The 12,101-nt window shown below is 38.6% G+C and overlaps 1 pseudogene; it reads right to left on the bottom strand.

Moving 5' to 3' along the window:
* Positions 1-6,359: 6,359 nt before the first annotated feature.
* Positions 6,360-7,295, bottom strand: LOC113905154 (annotated as a pseudogene).
* Between the last annotated feature and the right edge of the window lie 4,806 nt (positions 7,296-12,101).

Genomic DNA, 12,101 nt, shown 5'->3' with positions numbered 1-12,101 from the left:
GATAAGAAAGCCTTCTTCAGTGATCAATGCAAAGAAATAGAGGAAAACAATAGAATGGGAAAGACGAGGGAATCTCTTCAAGAAAATCATAGTTACCAAAGGAACATTTAATGCAAAGATGAGCTTGATAAAGGACAGAAATGGTACAGACCTAACAGAAGCAGAAGATATTAAGAAGAGATGGCAAGAATACACAGAAGAACTGTACAAAAAAGATCTTCACGACCCAGATAATCACAATGGTGTGTTCACTGATCTAGAGCGAGACATCCTGGAATGTGAAGTCAAGTGGGCCTTAGAAAGCATCACTATGAACAAAGCTAGTGCAGGTGATGGAATTCCAGTTGAACTATTCCAAATCCTGAAAGATGATGCTGTGAAAGTGCTGCACTCAATATGCCAGCAAATTTGGAAAACTCAGCAGTGGCCACAGGACTGGAAAAGTTCAGTTTTAATTCCAATCCAAAGAAAGGCAATTCCAAAGAATGCTCAAACTACCACACAGTTGCACTCATCTCACACTCTAGTAAAGTAATGCTCAAAATTCTTCAAGCCAGGCTTCAGCAATATGTGAACCGTAAACTTCCAGATGTTCAAGCTGGTTTTAGAAAAGGCAGAGGAACCAGAGATCAAATTGCCAACATCTGCTGGATCATAGAAAAAGCAAGAGAGTTCCAGAAAAACATCTATTTCTGCTTTATTGACTATGCCAAAGCCTTTGACTGTGTGGATCACAATAAACTGTGGAAAATTCTGAAAGAGATGGGAATACCAGACCATCTGATCTGCCTCTTGAGAAATTTGTATGCAGGTCAGGAAGCAACAGTTAGAACTGGACATGGAACAACAGACTGGTTCCAAATAGGAAAAGGAGTTCGTCAAGGCTGTATATTGTCACCCTGCTTATTTAACTTATATGCAGAGTACATCATGAGAAACACTGGACTGGAAGAAACACAAACTGGAATCAAGATTGCCGGGAAAAATATCAATAACCTCAGATATGCAGATGACACCACTCTTATGGCAGAAAGTGAAGAGGAACTAAAAAACCTCTTGATGAAAGTGAAAGTGGAAAGTGAAAAAGTTGGCTTAAAGCTCAACATTCAGAAAACGAAGATCATGGCATCTGGTCCCACCACTTCATGGGAAATAGATGGGGAAACAGTGGAAACAGTGTCAGACTTTATTTTTCTGGGCTACAAAATCACTACAGATGGTGACTGCAGCCATGAAATTAAAAGACGCTTACTCCTTGGAAGGAAAGTTATGACCAACTGCGGGGAGCTGGTGGGAGGCACTCTGCCCATGGCAAAGGTCATGAGGAAGGAGACTCGACATACGCAAAGGCGGAATCGAGCCCTGAGTCCCCTGGAAATCCTCGAACATCTACCCCCATAACCAGAGCCTGCCTACTTTACTACTTTGTGCTCTCACCTACACCTCTGACTTTATGGGGGGTTGTCCCCCACTACCTCTTTCAGAGAAGGAGTTAACTTAGAGCTCCAGTTAATAAAAACTCCTGGGCGTGACAAGAGTGTTTTAACCTACAAACTCCTCTGAAGGTTCTCTAGCCTGCCTGACAGGCTTGTCCGGCCACATGTGATTGCTCACAGCCTCCCAACCATGAGAGGCACGAGATGCTTTAAACCTTCTAAAAACAGGTTTTTAGAGAAGTTAGAAAACTATTAGTGTAAGTATAATGGGCTGATTAGAAATTGTATTGGTGAAGGGTTTTTCATTTGTTGAGCCAATGTTTGTTGCTAAGTCTCCACATCTCCTGCCCTTACACACATTAATGAATATATAGAAGAAATAAGTATTAACCTTTTATATAAATCACGTTAGACCTTAGGCTAAGTAAACTATTTCCTTAACTAAAATCCACTACACCCTCACCCTATAGGAATGTAACTTTATTTGGGTGGCATCTGTTTTAAGAATAATCACCCCTGGAGAAATAAGTGTTGACTGACTGCTGTCACAAGGAGAGGGTCATAAATTGTCAGCAGGCCCCTGGCCAGAAGATGATGTAACACCCCTAAGACCTCTGTATACATTTGTATGAAGCACCTGACTTTAATAAAAGTCAGGACTGCTGTCCCTGCATGACTTTTGTATAACATCTCAGTGTATAAAAACAGACTCTGGAAAATAAAGAATTGGGATCAGTTTCTCGAAATACTGGTCTCCCCATGTCACTCTCTCTCTCAAACTCTGGCTGAGTCTCCATCTGGAGTGCGGAACCCGCCATGCTTACTAATTATGCCTGGGCTTCTAAGATCCAACCGGGGAGGCCTCAGTGTCTCCTCTCCTTCAGGAGAATGGAAGGACGCCTGTGGCTTACGTAAGTGGTACAAACTTCTTCTTCTTTTTTTTGTTTTTTTTTTTTGTGTGTGTTTTTTTTTTTTCATTTTATTTATTTATTTATTTTAATTTTATTTTATTTTTAAACTTTACAATATTGTATTAGTTTTGCCAAATATCGAAATGAATCCGCCACAGGTATACCTGTGTTCCCCATCCTGAACCCTCCTCCCTCCTCCTTCCCCATACCCTCCCTCTGGGTCATCCCAGTGCACCAGCCCCAAGTTTTATTGGTCTCCCACGTAAACCAAGCTACTCAGCCTCTTTTCTCCACTGAATTTTCCTACTGAGCTATCCTCATTCTATTACTCTTTTTATCTCTAATTAATATCTAATTAAAGCTATTGTATCCTGATCCTCGCTGACGCCATCCCCGCTTCGAACTCCCTGGATCAGCCAGGTCTGGACCTCGAAGACGCTTACTCCTTGGTAGGAAAGTAATGACCAAACTAGATAGCATATTCAAAAGCAGAGACATTACTTTGCCAACAAAGTTTCGTCTAGTCAAGGCTATGGTTTTTCCTGTGGTTTTTCATGTGTGGATGTGACAGTTGGACTGTGAAGAAGGCTGAACACTGAAGAATTGATGCTTCTGAACTGTGGTGTTGAAGAAGACTCTTGAGAGTCCCTTGGACTGCAAGGAGATCCAACCAGTCCATTCTGAAGGAGATCAGCCCTGGGATTTCTTTGGAAGGAATGATGCTAAAGCTGAAACTCCAGTACTTTGGCCACCTCATGCGAAGAGTTGACTCACTGGAAAAGACTCTGATGCTGGGAGTGATTGGGAGCAGGAGGAGAAGTGGACGGCAGAGGATGAGATGGCTGGATGGTATCGCTGACTCTGATGGACGTGAGTCTGAGTGAACTCCAGGAGTTGGTGATGGACAGGGAGGCCTGGCGTGCTGTGATTCATGGGGTCGCAAAGAGTCAGACACGACTGAGCGACTGATCTAATCTAATCTGATTTCCTCTCTCTTGAGTCTTCCTTCCACCTACCCATCCCACTCATTTAGGTCATCACAGAGCACCAAGCTGAGTTTCCTGTATTTTATAGTGTGTTCCCACTAGCTAGCTAGCTATTTTACATATGGTGGTGCATATATGCCAATCCTAATCCCCTAATGTGTTTCACCTTCACCTTCCTCCACTGTGTCCACATGTCCATTCTCTATGTCTATGTCTCTATTTCTGCCTTGGAAATACATTCATCTGTACCATTTTTTATAGATTTCTCATATATAATTATTAATATGCAATATTTCCTTTTTTTCTTTTCTGACACTTCATTCTGTTTGACAGACCACATTTCTACAAATGACCCTATTCTGTCATTTTTATGGCTAAGTAATATTCCATTGTGTATATGTACCACATCTTCTTTATCCACTCACCTGTCATTGGGCATTTAGCCTGTTTCCATGCCCTGGCTATTGTAAATAATGCTACAATAAATACTGGGGTAAATGTGTCTTTTTGAATTCTGGTTCTCTCAAGGTATATGTCCAGGAGTGGGCTTGTTTGTTCATATTGTAGTTCTATGGTTAGTTTCTTTAAGGAATATTCATACTGTTCTCTACAGTGACTGTATTAACTTACATTCCCTCCAACCATGAAAGAAGGTATTCTTTTTTCCATACTCCCTCCAGCATTTATTGTTTGTATTTTTTTTAATATATATAATGGCCGTTCTGACCATTGTGAGGTGAAACCTCATTGTAGTTTTGATTTTCATCTTTTCATGTGTCTCTTGACCATCTGTATGTTTTCTTTAGAGAGATGTCTCTTTAGGTTTTCTGCCCATTTTTTGATGGTTATTTGCATTTTGATATTGAGATCCATGAGTTGTTTGTATATTTTGGAAATTAATCCTTTATCTGTTGCTCCATTTGAAAATGCTTTCTCCCATTTTGAATATTTTCTTCCTATCTTGCTTATTGTTTCTTTTGCTGTACAAATGTTTTTGAGTTTAATTAGGACCTATTTGCTTTTTTTTTCTTTTCATTAAGCTAGGAAGTGGGTCAAAAATCTTGCTTATGTCAAAGAGTATTTCTCCTATGTATTCTTCTAGCAATTGTATAGTGTTCAGTGTTACATATAGGTCTTTTGTCCATTTTGATTTTATTTTTGTGTATGATATAGTAGGCCAACTTTCCCAACACCATTACTGAAGAGACTGTCTTTTCTCATTGTATATTCATGCCTCGTTTGTCATACATTAGGTGCTCATAGGTGTGTAGGCTTATTTCTGGGCTTCTATCCTATATCATTTATCTATATTTTTATTTTTGTGCCAGTAAAATTCTGTCTTGATTACTTTAGCTTGAAGTATAGCTTGAAGTCACAGAGTCTGATACCTCAGCTCTGTATTTCTTTAGCAAGATTACTTTGAATATTCGAGGTCTTCTTTGTTTCTATCAGTCAGTTCAGTTCAGTTCAGTCACTCTGCCATGTCTGACACTTTAAGACCCCATAGACTGTGTTTCCATACAAATTGTAAATATTTTTGTTCTAATTCTATGAAGAATGCTATTGGTAATTTTATAGGGATTACATTGAATCTATAGATTTATTTCAATAGAATATGCAATTTCACAATATTTATTCTTCTGATCCAAGAACATAATATATTTCTCCATCTGTATCATCTTTGGTTTCTTTCATTTCAGTGTTTTATAGTTTTCTGAGTATAGGTCTTTTGTTTCATTAGGTAGGTTTATTCCTGGGCATTTTATTCTTTATGTTGCAGTGGTAAATGGGGTTGTCACCTTAATTTTTCTTTCTGCTCTTTCATTGTTAGTGTATAGGAATGCAGGGGATTTCTGTGCATTAGTTTTCTATCTTTCAACTTTACCAAACTTGTTGGTTCGCTCCAGTAGTTTTCTGGTGACATCTTTAGGATTTTCTATGTGCAATATTATGTAATCTGCAAACAGATAATTTTACTTATTCTTCTCCAATTTATATTCTTTTCTTTATCTTCCCAGATTGCCATGGCCAGGACTTCACAAACTATGTTGAATAATAGTGGTGAGAGTGGACAGCCTTGTCTTGTTCATCATTTTAGGGGAATGGTTTCACCACTGAGAATGGTATTTGCTCTATATTTGTCATGGATGGTCTTTATTATCTTGAGGTATGTTCCTTCTATGCCCACTTTCTGAAGAGTTTGTACCATAAGTAGGTGTTGAATTTTGTCAAAATTTTTTCTACTTATATTGAGACGATTCAGTCAGTTCAGTCACTCAGTTGTGTACGACTCTTTTTGACTCCATGGACTGCAGCACATCAAGCTTCCCTGTCCATCACCAACTCCTGGAGCATACTCAAACTCATGTCCACTGAGTCGGAGATGCCATCCAACCACCTCATCCTTTGTCATCCCCTTACTCCTTGGAAGGAAAGTTATGACCAACCTAGATAGCATATTAAAAAGTAGAGATATTACTTTGCCAATAAAGTCTGTCTTGTCAAGGCTATGGTTTTTCCAGTGGTCATATATAGACTTGAGTGGACTGTCTATATTGAAGCACTGAAGAACTGATGCTTTTGAACTGTGGTGTTGGAGAAGACTCTTGAGAGTCCCTTGGACTGCAAGGAGATCCAACCAGTCCATCCTAAAGGAGATCAGTCCTGGGTGTTCATTGGAAGGACTGATGATGAGGCCAAAACTCCAATACTTTGGCCATCTCATGCAAAGAGTTGACTCATTGGAAAAGACCCTGATGCTGGGAGGGATTGGGGGCAGGAGGAGAAGGGGATGACAGAGGATGAGATTGCTGGATGGCATCACTGACTCGATGCACATGAATTTGGGTGAAGTCCGGGAGTTGGTGATGGACAGGGAGGCCTGGTGTGCTGCAATTCATGCAGTCACAAGGATTCAGATATGACTGAGTGAAATGAACTGACAGTAAAAGATAATATTTTCTGGGGACTTGTAGGTCAATCTAAACTTGAAGAAAAATATGAAAATTTTCATATTTATCTTCCATTTATCTTTTGTCACCTGTTGTCAGTTTCTTGCCCCATAACATTCTCATGGCATTTTTCACTTCTGTATCCATTAGTGTGTAAATCAGAGGGTTGATCAAAGGTGTTCCAACTGTGTAAAACACAGCTATCATCTTATGTATTGGGAAGGTAGTTGCAGGGCATGTGTATATAAATATGCAAGGACCAAAGAACAAGATGACCATGATGATGTGAGAGATGCAGTTGGATAGGGCTTTCTTCCTCCCTTCAGCACTGTGGTTTCTCAGAGAATGCAAGATGATAGCATAGGATAACATCAGCATGGCAAAACTCACTGTACAGATGGCACCACTGTTGGACACCAAGAGTAGGTTGGTCACATAGGTGTCTGTACACGCAATTTCAACAAAGGCTGCAAGTTACATAGATAATGATCAATTACATTGGGACCACAGAAAGGCAGACTCAAGGCTAGAAGAATCTGAGCTGAAGAATGAACACAAGACCCCACCCAGGCCACAGCTACCAACACACCACAGGTTCGATGGCCCATGAGGGTCATGTATCGAAGGGGCTTACAGATGGCCACATAGTGGTCAACAGCCATGAGAATAAGGATGAAGATCTCTAGGCAACAACAAAAAAAGATGTGATGCAAAGACTTGAGTCATGCACTCATTGAAAGAGATTGTGCTCTTTCCCCTAAGGGCATCAGAAATCACTCTAGGGGCAATGGAAGTTGAGAGAAAGGTATCAGATAAAGATAAGTGGAAAAGGAAGAAGTACATTGGACTTCCAAATGTCCTGCTGGTCTTGATGGTGGAAATAATCAGGAAGCTACCCAGTAATGTTCCCAAATATAAAAACAAGAAAGTGACAAACACTATTTTCTTCCTAACAGGATCCTGTGATAACCCAAGTAGAATGAACTCAGTCACATTATTGTTCAGCTTCATGATTTCATGAATGAGATAAGAGATGAATGAGAAATGGATTATCTGCAAAAAATAAATCAATATACGGTGCAATATATGATGGAATATTTTAAGTAAAACCAAATTTGCTTACTAGGTATATTATTTCCAATAATTTATACTATATGTTTGTTTCTTAGTAATAACGTTTGTTCTTCAATTTGTAATGGCCATTTCATAGGGTCATTATGAGTCTCATATAAGCTTGTGAATGTTAAACTTTCCAATAAGACTCTTTAAATACAATCCCTTGTTAGACCTGATATGATTATGATTAATTTTATGAATATATGTAATATATGGCTTCATTTTGTTATTCCCTTTGTCATTTTTTGGCCGTATTGAATGTATATTCAGAATCCCAATAATTGTGCATCACTCATTATTTAGGGTATATTTGACTGCCCTTGGTGGTATGACATAAAGTCATACATCATCCTTAGCACCTTAAAGAATATCTTGTTCACACATAACTTATACATTTTCCATTTATTATACATATTTATTTTAAAAGTAGCACAAACTGTCTTCTAGATACCCTAGTTTGAAAAGAGAAAAGACATATTACTTTAAATAATCTGTTTCAACCTCCAAGCACATTTATATTAAGCCCTTGATGTATATGACGAACAGAATGAATGATCTCTGTTATTTGATAATATTTCAAAAATACCCATTATTCTTTTTTCATTCTCCAGTCTTGGAAAAGTACATTTTAAGCACTCACATTTCCTGAAGTTACATTTCAAAATGACTTCCTGAAGTTAAATTTCTAAATGAAAGAGAATTTATTAATTAAAAGCTTATGTTTAAAAATTCAAGCTTTTACCTAAGCTTGTTAAACCTGAGGTGGTTTTCTTTTATTGGAGGATGTCACCTGGCAGTTGGTCTAGGACCTGATCATGGTTATATTCCCAGTAGAGATTGTATTCTCAGGTACCTGAAAACCTCACATTGCTGCAAGAGCAGGAAAACAGAAGAGGGAGGGTAATGTAATTTTCCAAAAGAGTCATAATAAATAACAACTGACTTCTTCATTCAGTTTGTTTCTGTCCTGGCAAATAATTATTCAACTTAAAATGTCCCTTCTTTGGATGAAGATTTCTGTTTTCATATTTTAAAAGAAATATTATCATGGGGTCATTTCCAAGAACACCTTTTTTCTTTAGTTCTTTGTTATAAAGATGATGCTGGCAAGTGGCACTATATGCAAGTATAAATAAAAAATGAAATGTCATGCATTTAAATATCATCTGGAAGACTTACTTACTCCATTGTGCCTCTCCTCAATCCATCCAACCTTCAATGCATGTCTTGAAAGTTGTGAACAGCCAAAGTGCAGATTATGACAGACTAGCTAGGGACAAGATTTCCTTTCAATATATTTTTCTCTCTCATGGTGAACTTTCTTCTCTTCAACAGAGATGAAATATCCCTTATTCCTGGGGTGGGGCGGGGGACTCTTCAGAATATGTCTAATAAAGTTAGTCAATTTGGGTTTTCAAGTATTAAAAAATCTCTTTTGACTCACATAATCTTAAACTAATATATCAAGACTAATCGTCCTGATATATTAATCATTACAAGAAGCTCTTCCTTTCCTTCACTGATTTTAAAGAGTGATGCACCATAACATATTTAACACTTGGAAATATGATAACCATTGGAAACAAGGTGAAAGTCTATTTCACATCAGTATTCCCTGACATCAGTCACTCCTTTGAGTATTATAATTTTGGATTTGTGTTGTCAAATGTATTTTCCTATTATTTTCCAGGACAAGCTTATCTCTTTTTTCACATCTGGACTTGTTTATTTAAGATAACTTGAGAATCATAAACATGTGTGATAATTAACTTGTTAATAATCATATGTCCTCATCAAGTATTTAATCAGTAGTTTCAGAAAGACATTAAATGTATCCACTCAGATCTACAGCCATAAAGTCCATTTTTGTGCATTTAAGTTCCAAACAATTCAAACTACTTCTAGTCACTAGTTTATTTGAAAAATACTGTGTCCGCAGACATCAGTACATTTCAGTGATTCCCCTTGGATCTTGAAAGAGGGAATCTTAACCTATTTTGTAGTATACAATACTTCATGACTTAGAAAATGGAGACTATAATTCTCAAGTGAACTATATCAAAGACTTTATATGATCAGGGTGTATTCATGATGCAATGTGAGCATGTAATAAGTAGTAGATACATCATGTGAAATCTCTATAATGTAAATAACGTAGCAGCCAAAGATGTAAAGTAAATAGATGTAGAATATCCGAACTCACCTTGCTCTCTTCTTTCTTCCTCGAGTGTCTTTCCATTTCTAGCTGTTTCAACCTTCTGGGAACTTCAAACTAAATTTCTGAGAAATATCCTCTAGCTGGCCTTCAGAGATTTTTTGTGAGAAAGGAAATCCACTCTTTTGCTCTCTAAAGGCTTTATTTATAATTTTCTTATAGTATTATTCTTATTGGTTATAATAAGGATATGTATGCTTACTTTAGCTTTCTTCCTGGAATGAGAATATCAGAAAACTACATGTTCTTTGAATATCATTCTCCACAGTTCCAACACAATGCTTTGTACACTGCAGATGCTCAGTAAGAGCTTTTAACTTGATCGTTTCCTATAACTCCATAAAAGGTAACATTTACCTCATTGTTTTCACATTATGTTGGTTACAAAGTCACAGTTTTATTAACTTATAGGGATCATCTATCTATCATCTAGAGTAGGTAGACAAATATGCTCTAATTTTACATAGCCAAAAAGAAGGAAGAAAACAAATATAAAGGTAATTTATCACTTAACTGTTAGAAAAGTGTCTGAATTTGTATTATCTACCTGTCCTTTTCTGTTACCAACTTTCTTAAATACTGAGAAAAAAAAAAATACACACACAAAGCAACAATGGTTCCTCTCTGCATTCCAGGGCGAATATTTTCAGACTCAATGGTGTAAGTTTTTTAGCATCATAGAGTGTTTATTCCTTAAAGTTTCTTTTCAATCAAATTCATCCCAGATGTAATAACCTCACAGTTTGTTTTATTCAATTAGCCTGTTAAGAACAGCAAGTTAGGAGGAGCTAAGATGGCGGAGGAGTAGGCCAGGGAGAACACTTTCTCCCCCACAAATTCATCAAAAGAACATTTAAATGCCAAGTAAATTCCACAAAACAACTTCTGAATGCCGACAGAGGATATCAGGCACCCAGAAAAGCAACCCAAGTCTTCGAAAGGAGGTAAGAAAAAATATAAAAGAGAAAAAAAGGGACAAAAGAGGGAGGGACGGAGTTCCATCCTGGGAAGGGAGTCTTAAAAAGAGAGAAGTTTCCAAACACCAGGAAACCTTCTCGCTGCCGATCTGTGCCGAGCCTTGGAAGCACAGAGGGCAACATAACAGGGAGGAAAAATAAATAAACAATTAAAACCCACTCATTGCAAGCCCTACGGTAACTCCCCCAGTGGAGAAGCAGCGCAGATGCCTTCATCCGCCATTAGCAAGTGGGGGCTGGGCAGGGAGGTGCGGCGCGGGCTGCATCGCAAGAATCTGGCCTGAATACCCCGACCACTATCTGAGCGAAATAATTTGGGCTAGCAAACCAGACTGTGGGATATCTACCACACGAAAAGCCAGCCCTAAGCTATGACACCGCCAGGCCCGCGCACGGAACAAAGGACTGAACAGAGATAGCCAGCAGCAGACCATCCCCCTCCGGTGATAGGCAGCCAGAGCCGGAAGGGGACAATTGCAGCCCCAGAGAGACATTATCTATAAAACTGTAAGCAGGCTTCTTTGCTAACTAAAACTTCTTGGGGGTCTGGACAGTCAACATCTGCCTGAGAAGGTGTGCCGGTGCACACCTAGATAACTGAGTGGCGGGGAGGCGATAAGTCGCAGCAATCGCATGCGCCAAACACCTCATCACCTGAGCTGCTCGGATCTGGGAAGGGCACAAAACGCAGGCCCAACCGAGAGTCTGCACCTCTGAGGACTGCCCGAGTGCCTGAACCTGAGCAGCTTGGACCTGGGAAGTACAGGCAGCCCAGGGCGGACCACGGATGGTTCCCGGTGGAGCAACCTAGAGCCTGAGCAGCGTGAGCAGAGAGGCTACACGCGCCATGAACGGGGGGGCAGACCCAGTGTGGCTGAGGCACTGCGAGCACACGCCAGTGTTATTTGTTTGCAGCATCCCTCCCTACCTCCCCTCAGCGCGACTGAACAAGTGAGACTAAAAAAAAAAAAAAAAAAGTGTCCTCCACCGTACCCTTTGTGTCAGGGCGGAAACCAGACATTGAAGAGACCAGCAAACAGAAGAAGCTATAACAGGGAACCACCTTGGAACCTACAGGCAATAGATTAAAACTATTAATGGTTTTAATAGTTTTACTACCAACTACATAGGAAGGGGCCTATAGATCTTGAGAAATATAAGTTGGACCAAGGAACTAGCCAAAAATGAACTGAACCCACAAAACTCACAACAAAACCGGAGAAAGTCCTAGATATATTTTTACTATTTGTATGATCATTCTTTCTTTCTTTCTTTTTTAAATTATTTTTTTAATTAAAAAAAATTTAAGTCCTCTATTATTCCTTTAATTTCCACTTTTATAACCAATTACTTTGCAAAAAAAAGACCCTATTTTTTTAAGCAAACTTCATATATATATATATATATATTATAATTTTTTTGACTTTTTTTTTTTCCTTTCTTTTCTTTAACATTGTATTTTTGAAATTCCAAACTCTACTCATTTTTAATTTTAGCTTTTTGGTATTT

This window comes from Bos indicus x Bos taurus, chromosome 15 (genome assembly GCF_003369695.1).
Source record: "Bos indicus x Bos taurus breed Angus x Brahman F1 hybrid chromosome 15, Bos_hybrid_MaternalHap_v2.0, whole genome shotgun sequence".
NCBI classification, from domain to species: domain Eukaryota; kingdom Metazoa; phylum Chordata; class Mammalia; order Artiodactyla; family Bovidae; genus Bos; species Bos indicus x Bos taurus.
This window is presented reverse-complemented; position numbering and strand designations above follow the sequence as displayed.